The 14553-nt window shown below is 40.4% G+C and overlaps 2 protein-coding genes across 6 annotated transcripts in view; both read right to left on the bottom strand.

Moving 5' to 3' along the window:
- The window catches only part of tbc1d31 (TBC1 domain family, member 31), a 167337-nt gene that overhangs the window by 75212 nt on the left and 77572 nt on the right, over nt 1–14553 (bottom strand). The gene's annotated exons all lie outside the window — the stretch shown is intronic.
- zhx2a (zinc fingers and homeoboxes 2a) overlaps nt 10909–14553 on the bottom strand; it is an 81240-nt gene continuing 77595 nt past the window's right edge. For all 5 annotated transcript variants that reach the window (XM_041189552.1, XM_041189553.1, XM_041189556.1 and 2 more), the window contains one exon: nt 10909–11654. The gene's annotated coding sequence lies outside the window, so the exon portion shown is untranslated. The remainder of the gene's footprint in view (nt 11655–14553) is intronic.

The following is a 14553-nucleotide window of genomic DNA, read 5'->3' as shown; positions in this document are numbered from 1 at the left end:
CGCCACGTGGAAAGTACTTTTCCTTTTCCCAAGAAAAATGCATCTGTGTAGCATTTTTTGTGACCACTGGACAGCTCAAAGTGCTTCACAATCAATTAGATACTTTTGAAGTGTAGTTGCAGTTGTACTGATACAAAATATATGCAAAGGATGGACTGAATCTTATACTGATCTCCCAGAGATGATCTAGGATTGAGGGACAGTACTAAATGGTGCCCTGCATGGTGACAGCCGCTCTGTCAAAAATGTGATTACTACACAGCATCCAGTTCTGATTTGGCAGATAAAATATTTCACCATGTCTTTACTTCTATCAATAGGGACATTTTTACCACATCCCTTAATTGGGATGGGCTAGTTTTTTTTAATGTTAAGGCTTGTTTCTCTTGCAGGGTTTTCTGCTTACTTTTGATATGGTCATGGATTGTGCCAGAATCTGGAGCTGCATCCTCAATCCAATAACTACAAGAGCAGGTCAGAGGCTAGGAATCCTGCGGCGTGTAACTCACCTCCTGACTCTCCAAAGTGTGTCCACTATTTACAAGGCACAGGTCAGGAGTGCTATGGAATACTCTCCACTTACCTGGATGCGTGCAGCTCCCACAACACTCAAGAAGCTCAACACCATCCAGGACAAAGCAGTCCACTTGGTTGGTACCCCAACCACAAACATTCACTTTCTCCACCACTGATGCATAGTAGCAGCAGCATGTACCACCTACAAGATGCACTGCAGAAATTCACCAAGGCACCTTAGACAGCAACTTCCAAACCCACAACCACTACCATCTAGAAGGACAAGAGCATCAGGTACATGGGAACACCATCACCTGGAAGTTCCCCTCCAAGCCACTCACCATCCTGACTTGCAAATATATCGCCGTTCCTTCACTGTCGCTGGATCAAAATTCTGGAACTCCCTCCCTAACAGCACAGTGGGTATACCTACACCACGTGGACTGCAGTGGTTCAAGAAGGCAGCTCACCATCACCTTCTCAAGGGTAACTGGAGATGGGCAATAAATACTGGCCCAGCCAGCGACACCCACATCCACATCCCTCGAATGAATAAAAATACTGTAGGATCCCAATTTCTATTTTACTATAATCTGTCATCTGAGGAAGAGCATCAATTTGGCACATTTGGCCAGCGGTTAGTCTTGGACAACACAGCCCTGAACTTGCTGACTAATTTGCACATGAATTATGCCATTATTTTTCCAAGAACGTTTGACTTGTTTCTTGGTAGTTTCTGCTGACTTTTTTTGTTGAAGCCATTAGATATTAAACTGTCTGCTCTTTCCGGTGAATGTAAAGGATCCCATGGCACTATTTTGAAGAGCAGGGAAAAAAAATCCCTGGTGTCCTGGCCAATTTGGGGTGCTTAGCCGGAGGTGGGGCAGAGATGATATGGGGAAAAACCTTTTTGCCTGGTGAGTGGTTGGTGTCTGGGGTGCACTGCCTGAGAGTGTGGTGGAGGCAGGTTCAATCGAGGCGTTCAAAAGGGAATCAGACTGTTATCTGAAAGGGAAGAATGTGTAGGGTTATGGAAAAGAAGGGTGGGGGAGACGGCACTAAGTGAATTGCTCAGTCAGAGAGTTGGTGCAGCCATGATGGGCTGAATGAGCTCCTTCTGCATGGTAACAATTCTGTAACCAACATTAATAAAAAATCTGATCCTTATCACTTGGCTATTTGTGGGAGTTTGCCGTGTGTAAGTTGGTTGCTGCGCTTCATCATTACATCAGTGAATACACTTCAAAAGTACTTCATTGGCTGGCAAGTGCTTTGGGATGTCTTGAGGTTGTGAAAGGCACTACAGAAATGCAAGCCTTTGTTTTTGCTGGACCAACCAGCACTGAGCAGCTCTGCATGAAAAAAGATACTTTAGATTTTTAAAGCTTGCGAAGGAAGGAGGTAAAAACTGTACTGCTAACTTAATGGTGGCATAGTAGCAATGTCACAGGACTAGTAATCCAGAATATTTACATGTTTTAATTGTTTTCAGTTGATGCAACATTGATTATGGACATTGACTGTGAGGTTTGGAATGCCACAGGGCCATGTTTGCATTTGGAATCCCAAAACAATCCAGAGATAATACATTCAGCATGTCCACAGAACCATTATTTTGGCAGAATATGTAAAATATTGCCGATACAGAAACATTTGAGGAAAAAAAAATGCCACTACTGGTGTATCACACCTTCCATTTTAGAACACAATGCCCTAAGAAAAAGCCTGGTCAAAAATCTTGAAGTTGGCTTATAATCACAGAGCACATTTTCTTGATACAAATCTTATCATCTAACTTTCCAGGTAAGGGTTTCTGTTTCTCCATAATTGTCTCCCAAAATGTCGATTAGGTTTTTATTTCAAATGGGCCATTTACAAACCTGCCAAGTGCTAATTGTTTTATAAATAGTGAACACTGCTTTTGCAGATTGAACGTGCGATGATCCGTGAATTGTACTATTTATCTCAGAGCTGGGTGTCTGTGTCATGGGCCTTTGCTGGCTTCTCTCAAATATATGGACACTGTTTGAGTGGACCTTCTGGTCAGGACACAGCCAATCAGCTGGATCACTCTAATAATTGTACTCAGTAAGATTGATACTAACCATCGACTTAACAAATAGGATTCAAAAGAAATATTAGTATTAGCCCTGTAATAGTTTTTGCTATGGCTTATATATTCAACTTGGGTAATATTTTATTAGAGCATCATCATCTGACTTCAGCTAATCTACATAATGCAGAGCAGGTAAATGTGAATGGTGTTCTGGAGCAATTTATATGTTAGTATTGTAAGATTTTTTAAAAAATGTCCACCGATCAACAAACATCCAAAGATTATTATCCATGAATAAATTCATCTTACAACACCAAATGGCTACAGAGAAACACTGTGCATATGAAATAAAAATTACCAAGGCACATGGTTTAATACAACCATTTAAAGAATAACTACTGTAATACTTAATCCAGCATTTTCATAAATCAAAGAATTGGGAACATTCATCTTTCTGCATTCTGCATACATCACACCAGTTGGAGAATCAACTAGTTTACACCCGAGTGACAAAAGCATCACTTTGATTCAGACGTAATAGAACATTTCCCTCAGGTACGATACGTGGATAGAATTCAGTTCAAAACACTTACAGCAAATCACCTCAAAATGTCTCTTGGCCACCTCCTGAAATAGTGCTTTGCCATTTGCAAAATCCAAGGAAGTGGGGGTGGGGGGAACAACACTAAAATAACCACTGTGGGAATCACAAGATTTACATCAATTATTGCAAACTATACTTTCAGTAACTTCCAAGTTTTCCTCCCCACCCTCCAACTAAAGTTTCATCAATTCATAAAGAATGAACATATTTTCAATAATTTGGCGGTATGATTTTCCTGTACCTCCAACGACCAAGTCAAAGAAGCCAAACTGTGCGGAGCTTATTAAGTGTCATGTCCTGTTACACAGAACTACTGACGGGATGATTTCTCAAATTCTATTTAATGAACAATCAAATGCAATTTCCCAATTAAATTGTAAACTTATTTAACCGCAATATACATTTTAGAATTTCATCTGTAAACTTAAGATACAGAGAGAGAATAAGATGTAATGACTTCCTAAAATACCACGTGAAAGAAAGATGGATTATCACAGGAAGCCATATCCAATAAATTCCCTCCATCGAGGTCAGAAGTGGGGATGTTCGCTGATGAATACACAATGTTCAGCACCATTTGCAACTCCTCAGATACCGATGCAGTTTGTGCCCAGATGAGGTAAGGCCTGGACAACGTTCAAGCTTGGGCTGATAAGCGGCAAGTAACATTCGTGCCATACAAGTGCCAGGCAATGACCATCTCCAACATGAGAGAATCTAACTATCTCCCCTTGACATTCAATGGTATTACCCTTGCTGAATCTCCCACGATCAACATCCTGGGGGGTTAGCATCGACCACTGAGCTGGACCAACCATGTAAATACTGCGGCTACAAGAGCAGGTCAGAGGATGGGAATTATGCATTAAGTAACTCACCCCCTGACTCCCCAGAGCCTGTCCACCATCTACAAAGTACAAGTCAGGAGTGTGATGGAATACTCTCCACTTGCTTGGATGAGTGCGACTCCAACAATGCTCAAGAAGTTTGACACCATCCAGGAAAAAACAGTCCACATAATCGGCACCCCATCCACCACTTTAAACATTCTCTTCTCCACCATCAATGCATCATGGCATTAGTGTGTACCATCTCCAAGATGCATTGCAGCAACTCACCAAGGCTCCTTCAGCAGCACCTTCCAAACCTGCAACCTCTACCACTTAGAAAGAGGAGGGCATGGGAACATCAATTTCAAGTTCCCTTCCAAGCCAATTTACTTATGAACATATGAAATAGGAGCAGGAGTAGGACATTTGGCCCCTCGAGCCTGCTCCACCATTCAACAAGGTATGTTTGTGTTTGGAATTCCACATTCCCATCTACAACCGATAACCTTTGATTCCCTTGCCTGACAGGAATCTATCTACCTCCACCTTAAAAATATTCAATGACCCTGCCCCCACTACCTTCTGAGGCAGAGTTCCAAAGTTACACAACCCCCTCAGAGAAAAAAATTCTCTTCATCTCTGTCCTAAAAGGACAACCCCTAATTTTAAAACAGTGCCTCCTAGCTCTGCACTAACCCACAAGAGGAAACATTCTTTCCATCTCCACCTTGTGAAGACCGTCCAGGACCTTATACACTTCAATCAAGTCACACCCCCATTCTTCTAAATTCCAGTGGAAACACGCTCAGTCTGTCCAACCTTTCCTCATTAGACAACCCAATCATTCCAGGTATCAATCTAGTAAACCTCCTCCATCGGTCTTACATCCTTCCTTAACTAAGGAGACCAAAACTGCACACTAATCAAGATCTGGTTTCATCAATGCCATGTATAACCGAAGCATAACATCCTTACTTTTATGTTCAATTCCTCTCATAAGAAAGGATTGCATTCCATTAGCCTTCTTAATTACTTGCTGTGAAGCCACTCACCATCCTGACTTGGAAATATATCGCCGTTCCTTCACTGTCGCTGGGTCAAAATCCCGGAACTCCCTCCCTAACATGCAGTCCATGTGGTGTAGTCCATGTACCTACACCACATGGACTGCAGCAGTTCAAGAAGGTAGCTCACCACCACCTTCTCAAGGGCAATTAGGGATCAGCAATAAATGCTGGCCCAGCCAGTGAATCCCTCATCCCGTGAATGAATAAATAAGAAACTGCTGTAATGAACAAGATCCCATTTTGAGGAAATTGATTTCTACACTTCTTGACTAATCCTTATGCAAAAGTTAAAAATAAACCCTGCTGTTTAACAATGTGTAGATATTATGAATAAGATCAGCTGTTTACAAAATATGAATGAAGCATGAATCATAAAAGCTGGACTGTTAAGACAGACCAATGTATTTTTATTTTACATTTCAGATTATAACTTAGGAATACAATCAGAAGTATTATCGCTTGAGAACATTGACGTGCATTTAGATCCAGTGACCATGAAATGTCACTAAAGCTGCACCATCACCTGAATTGAGGACACGCATGGGCTCCACACTCCCAAAACAACACTCTCCTTTTTAGGAAATAACAGCCAAAGAAGCAAAGAGTGATGAGTTGCAAAAATAATAAACTCCCTCAACCTCACGAAATACCTCAGCAGTTCCATCCCTCAGAAAAGTTTGTGGCTTCTTCTCTAACAGCTAAACAACTTGAAAGCTAAGATCTTGTGTCCAACTCTCAGAATGTTAGTATTCGAGCAAGGGACCTGCCTTCTAATTTACTTCACCTGGGTTCTGAGAATATCTATTTTAGAACAAATAGATTTTTCAGTTCACATACCTATGGATGGAACTACAGGACCAATTATAAGATTTTGGTGAGGCTACACTTTTACAATACCAAAATTTTCAACAGGTTCACATACCTTGAAGCTGCTAAAAAGCATATTCAAAACTATAAAACAGGCTAATGTCATTAACTTAGTGCTTACCCAAACTGTCTCCAACAGATCTTAGCTGGATGGTGGATATGATGACCCCCTCCCCTTAAGGAAAGCACGGGGCAAGGGAAGAAGAGAAGAAAATTACCCTCCTCCGCTTTTCCTCACTTCACAGAAGCCCAGGTGTGATACAGACACTAACTTGGAAAACACTACCTATTCATTATGATCAAGGAATGGCTTAAGGTGTGACAAACTCAAGAGTAGGCACAAGCTACTTCAAAACATGTGGTGCTGGAAGGCAAACATTGAACAGGTCTGTCTGATGTTCATCAGTTGAAAAACTCATAACTTTGGTTTAAGATCAAACAAGGGAATACAAAGAATGGAAATTTCTCCCCTGCCCCGCCCCCCTCTCAAAACAAGACCAAATTAGCAAGTTGATAAATTGTTCAAAATTAAGCTTCAGTCATTGTGTAGAACACAGATGGCAAAAGCAGTCCAAATGCTTTGACACTAGTTGAGGTGGAACATTATTTCATTCACATTGGAAATGGCAACTACAAGGATAATCTGAAAATATGATGGAGACGTGCACAAAATTTCAATAAGCTCTATGTCTTCAGTACAATTACAATAAAGCATCACCTTTAACCAGAACGCTTATACCAGGAAGTATTAAACTGACATACAGATCACTGGTATTTAGAATGTGTTGACTGTTCCTCACTAGTGAAAGGGGGAAAAAAGCACAATTATCAGGAAAAGTATACCCTAATTCAATTCCAAGGCACATTTTCCAATTAGATGTGAAAACCCACTAATACAAAAATCAACAAAACATATTTAGATATGTTGGAAGAAAACAGAAAAAATATTATATTATACTCTTAGTTCAGATTTATTTGTAAACTACTTAAGGTAATGAATATGACAAAAAATGCAGAAAGATTATGAGCAACTATTATTCTCATGCGCAAAAAAGTTTGCTCAGAAATGATAAAGGAAATATTAGATTAAAGTTAACAGCCCATTTATTTCTGCCTCACAATCTGGCACATTGAGTAGGACATGTAAAAAAAAAAAGTTTATTTCCAGTAGCGATATTTTAAAAAGCTAGACAGCCATAGGTCCCAAAATTAATTATTTTAATTATTTGACCTCAAAAGGATGTTGGATATCAAATTGGGCAGAAGACTTGCGCAGGATATCGGTGTATAGCAATTCCATGAGTAACTTGTATGTTTTAACAACATGCAAATTTACACGTCATTTTGTAATTAGTTGGGTAACTCAGAAAAGCGACATAGTATGACTAAGCAAAGGAACTTATGAAATTGAAAGCAGCATAATGAAAGACAGTTGAATTTACAGCTTACTTCACAACAACTGAGTCACTTATTTTCTGCTAAGATTTTACTCATGAAAAATTTCATGTCCCATAGATCTTCTGTAATGTTCATGTTCTGTTGAAAACTGGCAAAAATTTAGAAACAAACTATTTTCTCTTTCTTGGAAGTATACGAACAGTAGTTGTTTTTCATTATGTCATGAAAGACTTGTTATCCGATTGCTTTTGGCTGACTTTTTTGTGCTAAATTAGAATGTGGGAGTTAGAACACTTCACCCACCCACTGTGGAAGTAGCACTGGCATGAAGTACTGAAGATCAGGAATGGCACAGCCAGTTAGAGTAAAAAAAATAAAAACAAGAAACTGTGGATGCTGGAAATCCAAAAGAAAAACAGAATTACCTGGAAAAACTCAGCAGGTCTGGCAGCATTGGCAGAGAAGAAAAGAGTTGACGTTTCGAGTCCTCATGGCCTTTCAACAGAACTGGAACCAGTTCTGTTCAAGGGTCATGTGGACTCAAAACGTCAACTCTTCTCCGCCGATGCTGCCAGACCTGCTGAGTTTTTCCAGGTAATTCTGATTTTGTTGTGCCAGTTAGAGTAAACTGCTTTGCAACAACAATGTAACTGAACTAAAATGTCATTCATTTAAACAGTGCCACCTGAAAAGTTCCTTCCAAGGTTTGGTATGAACCAACAGATGTTAGATAGGCAGTTAAGTAAGTGATGAGTGCTACCAATGTATGACCCTGAAGTTAGAAACTTTCAGAACGTGTGTTCTACTTTTATACCACGGTAAAAAAAGAAAATGCACCTATGCTCCAGACACCAACTTGCAAAGGCTCCTTCGACTACACCTCCTGAACCTGTGGCTTCTGTCATCTAGAAGAGCAGCAGATGCATGAGAAAACCACCACCTCTAAATCACTCACCATCCTGAGTTGGAGCTATAAAGCTGTTCCTTACTGTTGCTGGGTCAAATTCCTGGAACTCCCTGCTGGACAGCACTGTAGATGTACCTACACCACATGGACAGCAGTGGTACAAAAATGTGGCTCACCACCATCTTCTCAAGGACAATAATGGATGGGCAGTAAATGCCATCCTTGCCAGCGATAACCATGTGCCATGAATGAATAAAAAGAAAAATCAGTGCTCTCCTCAAGAAGCATCTTGTTCATGTTTACCTCAACACAAGCCTTTTGAATCACAGCTGGGGTGGAATTGTGAACACAAACAATAAGAAAGCTGGGTTGATAACGTTCAAAGGATTCCACATAGTGACAAACTGAGTCACCATTCCATTCAGTTCTGAGCAAGTAGCTGAGCGATGATAATACAATTAGCAGGAGTGTGCACAAGTGATAATTCGATCAGTTAATGCCGAGTTTGGTCATATCAAGCTAAACAGAAGTAAAATCAAAACATTCCAAAAGCAGAGTGCTAGTTCAGGAACTTAACAAGACAGCAAATTCTGTTCTTACCTATCATTGGGGTTAATAAAGTTACATTATTTCTGTAAACGTACCCCTCACCCCAGCTTTCTGCCCCACCACCCCCACATTTCATCCAATAATTAATTTGTAAATCATTCTTCTGGTTAGAAATTGCCTTGTTAAATGCAATTATTTGATGAGTCCAGATTTGTTAACAATTAAACCGGAGTGATTATAAAGTGAATACAATTGAGATATGGTTTAATTCTTTTTTGGCATAGGTCTGTCTAATGCAATAACTCAGTAATTAATCTTCTGCATAAATTCCCTTTTCTAGCAAAAGGGTGTTTTAAAATGCTTTACAACAGAAAAGTGATTAATACAAGTTCAGTCACTGTAATTCTAGAAAACAAAATTGCAGTGAAAATTTTGGTATCCCAAAGAGAGCAGGGTTAATTATTAAACTTGACAGGGCTGGTTTGGTTTTGTAGCTTTTTACTATTCTGATGTCATGGTGCATTTTTTTTTATTCGTTCACGGGACGTGGGTGTCGCTGGCTGGGCCAGTGTTTATTGCCCATCCCCAATTGCCCTTGAGAAGGCAATGGTGAACTGCTACCTTGAACCACTACAGTCCATGTGGTGTAGGTACACCCACAGTGCTGTTAGGGAGTTCCAGGATTTTGACCCAGCAACAGTGAAGGAACGGCTGATGTATTTCCAAGTCAGGATGGTGAGTGGCTTGGAGTGGAACTTCCAGGCGGTGGTGTTCCCATGTGTCTGCTGCCTTTGTCCTTCTGGGTGGTAGCGGTCGTGGGTTTGGAAGTTGCTGTCGTACGAGCTCTGGTAAGATGCTGCAGTGCATCTTGTAGATGATACACGCTGCTGCCACTGTGAGGAGGGAGTAAGTGTTTAAGGTGGTGGGTGGGTGCCAATCAAAAGGGCTGGCTGTTCTTGGTGTAAAAATTGGATTTTGCACCAGTAAATATGGCCTACCTGGAGAAATAAGAGGGACGTTCAATTAGAAAAACCACAATGTAATGGAGTTATGTAAAGTAGCTAATGAGCATTATTTTAAAAAATCCATGTGGTCCTACATATATTGTAACAGTGGAACCTAATAAGATGATGCTTTCATTTAGTCAGTTCGAGTTGTTAGCATAACACATGCATGTGCAATAGTAAACTCAATGATGATATTAAATGTGATTATAATTTGGGATCACTAGCATTTTTTGTTATTAAGCTGCAGTGAAAGTGTAACCGTACACCCAGCATTTCGACTCAAAGTCATGCATCAGAATGTCTTGATTTTACCTGAAACTTCTTGTTGCCTTTAACTGCAACATAAACTTACCGCTGCATTATCCCTCTTCCAATGATTTGTGTTTATTTACCCTTGCCAGCTCAGTTTTTTTATAACAATGAAGCACAGTGTTTCTTTTGCTGTTGCAATTTGAACACTATCCCTGAACAAAATAAAAACAGAATCCAGTTTCTTTCAGCTACAAACATAGTAATAGGAGGCCAGTCCTTGGAGCCTGTTCAGCCATTGAGATCATTACTGACCTATGACCTAACCTCATACACCACCTTTTCCCCATATTCCTTAATAAGTTTTGTTTGATTAAAAAATCTTGGATTTAAAATTAACAATCGATCGAGCATCAATTGTCATTTGCTGAACAGAATTCCAAACTTCTACCATCCCACCCTTTGTGAGTACAGGCGTTTCCAAATGTCACTCCTGGCTCCAATCTTTTTGACTGTTCCCCCGAAATAGATACTTCCTGCAGGGTGAGAATAGATCTTAACTGTGATCATTTTCCCCTGTGAATGGGACCAATTTTAACATGTTGGTGGGTTTTGAGGAAGTTAAAATCTCACCCAATATGTCACCACTGCTTGGCTAATGGGATTGGAATCTGAAACGGTGGGGGGTGGGGGGGGGTATTAAGGTGTGAATTTAGACCCTGCAGAGTCCAATGTTCAATCATCACAGCTATCCAGTCATCTGTCCATCTGTGAAATTTGATTCAGAAACAGATCTTATAACCTGAACTCTACTCTGTTAATTGCAAAGTTTTGTAAAATAATTACAAAAATTCAGACTGGGGACCAACACTTTTTTTTATTCTTTTGAATATGTAATCTTGTGATAGGAGGAAACAAGTTACTGCAACTTCAATTATGTTAGTATACTGACATAAATAAGTCAATATTGCACACCTCTAGCTGACTGAAGGCTGGCTAGAGCAGTTTGCATTACAATACAAATGTAGCCTCTTACAATATCAAGCTTCTAATAATGTGCTTGTTAAAATATCTTTTCCTGCCATTTTATACATCAAAGACCTAAAGATGTTACTGGACTCAAACATAATTTTCGTCAGTCAGTATCTCAGCCCTCTTTGGCTAGGAGTTCAGATTTTTTTTTGCAAAAGTAGTGAGTGTAAAAGATGTCAAATGAAGAGAGTCTGGTAGTGGTTACTAAATCTAAAACCAATGGGGACTCTAAGGGCACACCCTGATCTGCAAAGTTTAACTCTCACCAATTATAAATGTAATAAAATTCCTAAATTGTACAAATCTGTTCAAAAACAGAAAAAATATTTACAAAGACCCTTTTGATTACAGTAGTAAAACTTTGGCACTATGGATATAACCAAATCTCTTGCTCTCTGAAAGATGCTCGAATGAGAAGTCAGTTCTTCATTCTGTCTCCATGTTTGCGGTCTCACAATATAGAGCCAGAGCCGAAGTTCTCGATTACTCTCCTTGTGTCGCAGAGAATAGAAATGGTAGCTTTCTTTAGACAGATGTTGCTATTTGTGTCAGTACTTTTCTCATTTGGCTTCCTATGAAGGTGAAATGAAAAATGTTATGTGCTTAAAAGACAGACAAATCCTAACAAATTTTGCCAAGTTATTTTCAAATCATTTGTGACACAGTTTTCACTCCCACCTCCCAATTTTCCCCACAGTTTCCTGACCTTATCTCGGGTTTGGGGGCAAGCAGGGAAGAGGTGAGCAAACAGGAAAAGTATCTGTAAACCATTTGGCCTTGTAAACGCTACTAAAGTCTCAGTGCCAATGGAATAAAGTGATGGCAGTAAGTTATTAAAGGGAGCACCATTGCCAGAAGGACACCAGTGGTTACCATCTTAGGCAACCAGGCATGGATGACATTTACATCGCCAGTGCCAGATCAAACAAAATATCGGTGGAAGAGGAAACAAGTAATAAGCGGGGAACTATATTGTGGAGGCCAGTACAATCCGTTTTCTCTTCAGTCTGTCACTTTTGACAACTTTCTTCCTCCTTCTTTGAAGATGTTTATTTCTACAGAGGGCATGGCACCATAAGCAAAAGTAGCCTTTGATTGTCTCACACAAGTGGTCATTTCTGAACCTGTACACTGAGCGCCAGGAGAATCTCAGGGACATCACAACAATGCACATTCCTGTCCTCACCTAGCATCCTTACACCTACTTGCCCGGTAAAGTTACCCACAAGCATTCCTGAACAGGAACCAGCCCCCACCAAACCCACAAACACACCGATGCACAAGCGTCAGCTGGGTAAGTGCATGAGAGAGAACGGAATAGAGTGATATGTTGATAGGGTGAGATGAAGTAGGGCAGGAGGAGGCTCGTGTGGGGTGTTAACAACAGCACAGGCTACCTGGGCCAAATGGCCTTGGTGCTGTAATTTCTATATAATTGCTGGTTGCCAGAATCACCATTCTTTTAAGGAAATATTTATTTGTTCAACAGGATTCCACCTTTCCACTACTAATGTGACCCAAATGTTTTAGAGAAAAAGGTAGTGTGTTTTTATTGTGTGTTTTTGGAAATGCAACAATACATTATTAAAAAATAAAACATTTAAAATTGCCGTTCATAGACTTGAAAGGTACAATGAAAGGGTCCAAAGGTCACCACTGGGCTGTCCTGAATCTGAAGAGAAACTTTAAGGATTTGATTGTTAAAGATCCTTCCTGCTTCTCCCCACCATCCAAGAAACAAAGACTGCAACTCAACTTATACACTGGAGGAAAAGCTCAGAGAAATTGCTGCTGCTGTTGTTTTCTGCTCTGGTTGTCCTTTTTTTATAATGGTATTTGTGAAGTCATACCCAGGAGGAAATATTTGAAAGGCAAGGAGTTCTTGTGAAGGAGGGGAGAGAGTACCTAAACTAAAAGAAAGGCTTGCATTTCTATGGCGCCTTTCATGACCACAGGATGTCCCAAAGCACGAGACAGCCAATGATGTACTTTCTGAAGTGAAGCTGCTGTTGCAGCGTAGAAAACGTGGCAGCCAATTTACACACAGAAAACTCACATAAACAGCAACGTGATGATGACCAGATAATGTTTCTGTGATGCTGATTATAAGGATAAATATTAGCCAGGATTCTGGGCATAGACCCCAGCCCACTCTTTTCTTCTAATGAGTGCTACCTGAGGGGGCAGACAGGGCCCGGGATCAACATCTCATCCGAAAGACTCTCTCAGTGCTGCACTGCAGTGTTAACCTGAACTTCTGTACGTAAGTCTCTGGAGTGGGTCTTGAACTGACAGCCTTCTGATTCAAGAGGCAAAAGTGCTGTCCACTCAGCCATGGCTCACACTTGGCTCCTCCCATACGAGTGTCATTCTCAAACTATTCAAATCGAATGCTAACACCATGAACATTTTTGCAGAAGTTACACAAGTGTACACAAATAAAATGTCACATCGAAAGCTAGAACATGAAAAATGTATTTATGCAGGACAATGCAAGAGCTTAAACGGTTTTTAAAAGTGTAACAATACTGTGGTGGAGTCTCTAAGATGTCATGCAGAACAGAAGGTCATGGTTACAAAAAAGGGCACAAGGCTCATCAAACTGAAGTAATATTGACCCAGTTAGTGCAGAATTAGAGCAAACTCAAGATTATGGGGAACAATCAGCTCTCGAGCAAACTCTGTGCAGGATGCAGTGGGATAGTGGTGTACAGAGGTCTGCTCCTGCCGGCCAATTCCACGTTCATGACAGAAGCAAACTCTTCACTCAAAGAAAATACTTGACGACATTGGAAGATGTCACCATGATTCTGGGACAACAAAAAAGCAATTTAATTTTTACTCTTAAAGGGAGAAACGTTACAGAATCCAGAGCCAGGTCCCCAGTAGGACAACTCATTCAACATGAGCATTTAATTGTGTCTTTTTCAAATATGGCTTGATGGCAATTTTTTTCCTCCCCTAATAATGCTCCTGTGAAGCACTTTGGGACATATATTTAAGGTGCTGCATAAATGCAAGTTGTTCTTGTTCTGAGGGGTGCTAAAAATATCACCGTTCTTTTTACTGTTGCTGGATCAAAATCCTGGAATTCCCTTCCTAACAACATTGTGGGGGTGCCTACACTGCATAGACTGCAGCGGTTCAAGGTGGCCACTTACCACCACCTTCTCAAGGCCAGTTGGGATGGGCAACAAGCGTTGATCTAACCAGTGATGCCCACAGCCCGTGAGAGAATAAACATTGATGACACAATTGGTGAATACAGGATTACACTTTGGTTTTGTGTTCGGGGTGACGTGCACTGGATTCAGCATCAACACGCGAGTGCCAAAATGCATCTCCTTCAGGCATATTTCGGCCTGCAAACCAAGGAGTTTTTTTTTATCCTCCCCTCTTCCACGGATTCAAATCTAACCCATTATGCCATTTTTAAACCATTAACTAAACAAAATGTTTGCCATTTCATGT

The sequence above is a fragment of the Carcharodon carcharias genome, chromosome 6 (assembly GCF_017639515.1).
Source record: "Carcharodon carcharias isolate sCarCar2 chromosome 6, sCarCar2.pri, whole genome shotgun sequence".
In the NCBI taxonomy this organism is placed as follows: domain Eukaryota; kingdom Metazoa; phylum Chordata; class Chondrichthyes; order Lamniformes; family Lamnidae; genus Carcharodon; species Carcharodon carcharias.
The sequence above is the reverse complement of the archived record's forward strand: the minus strand, read 5'-3'. Positions and strand labels throughout refer to the sequence as shown.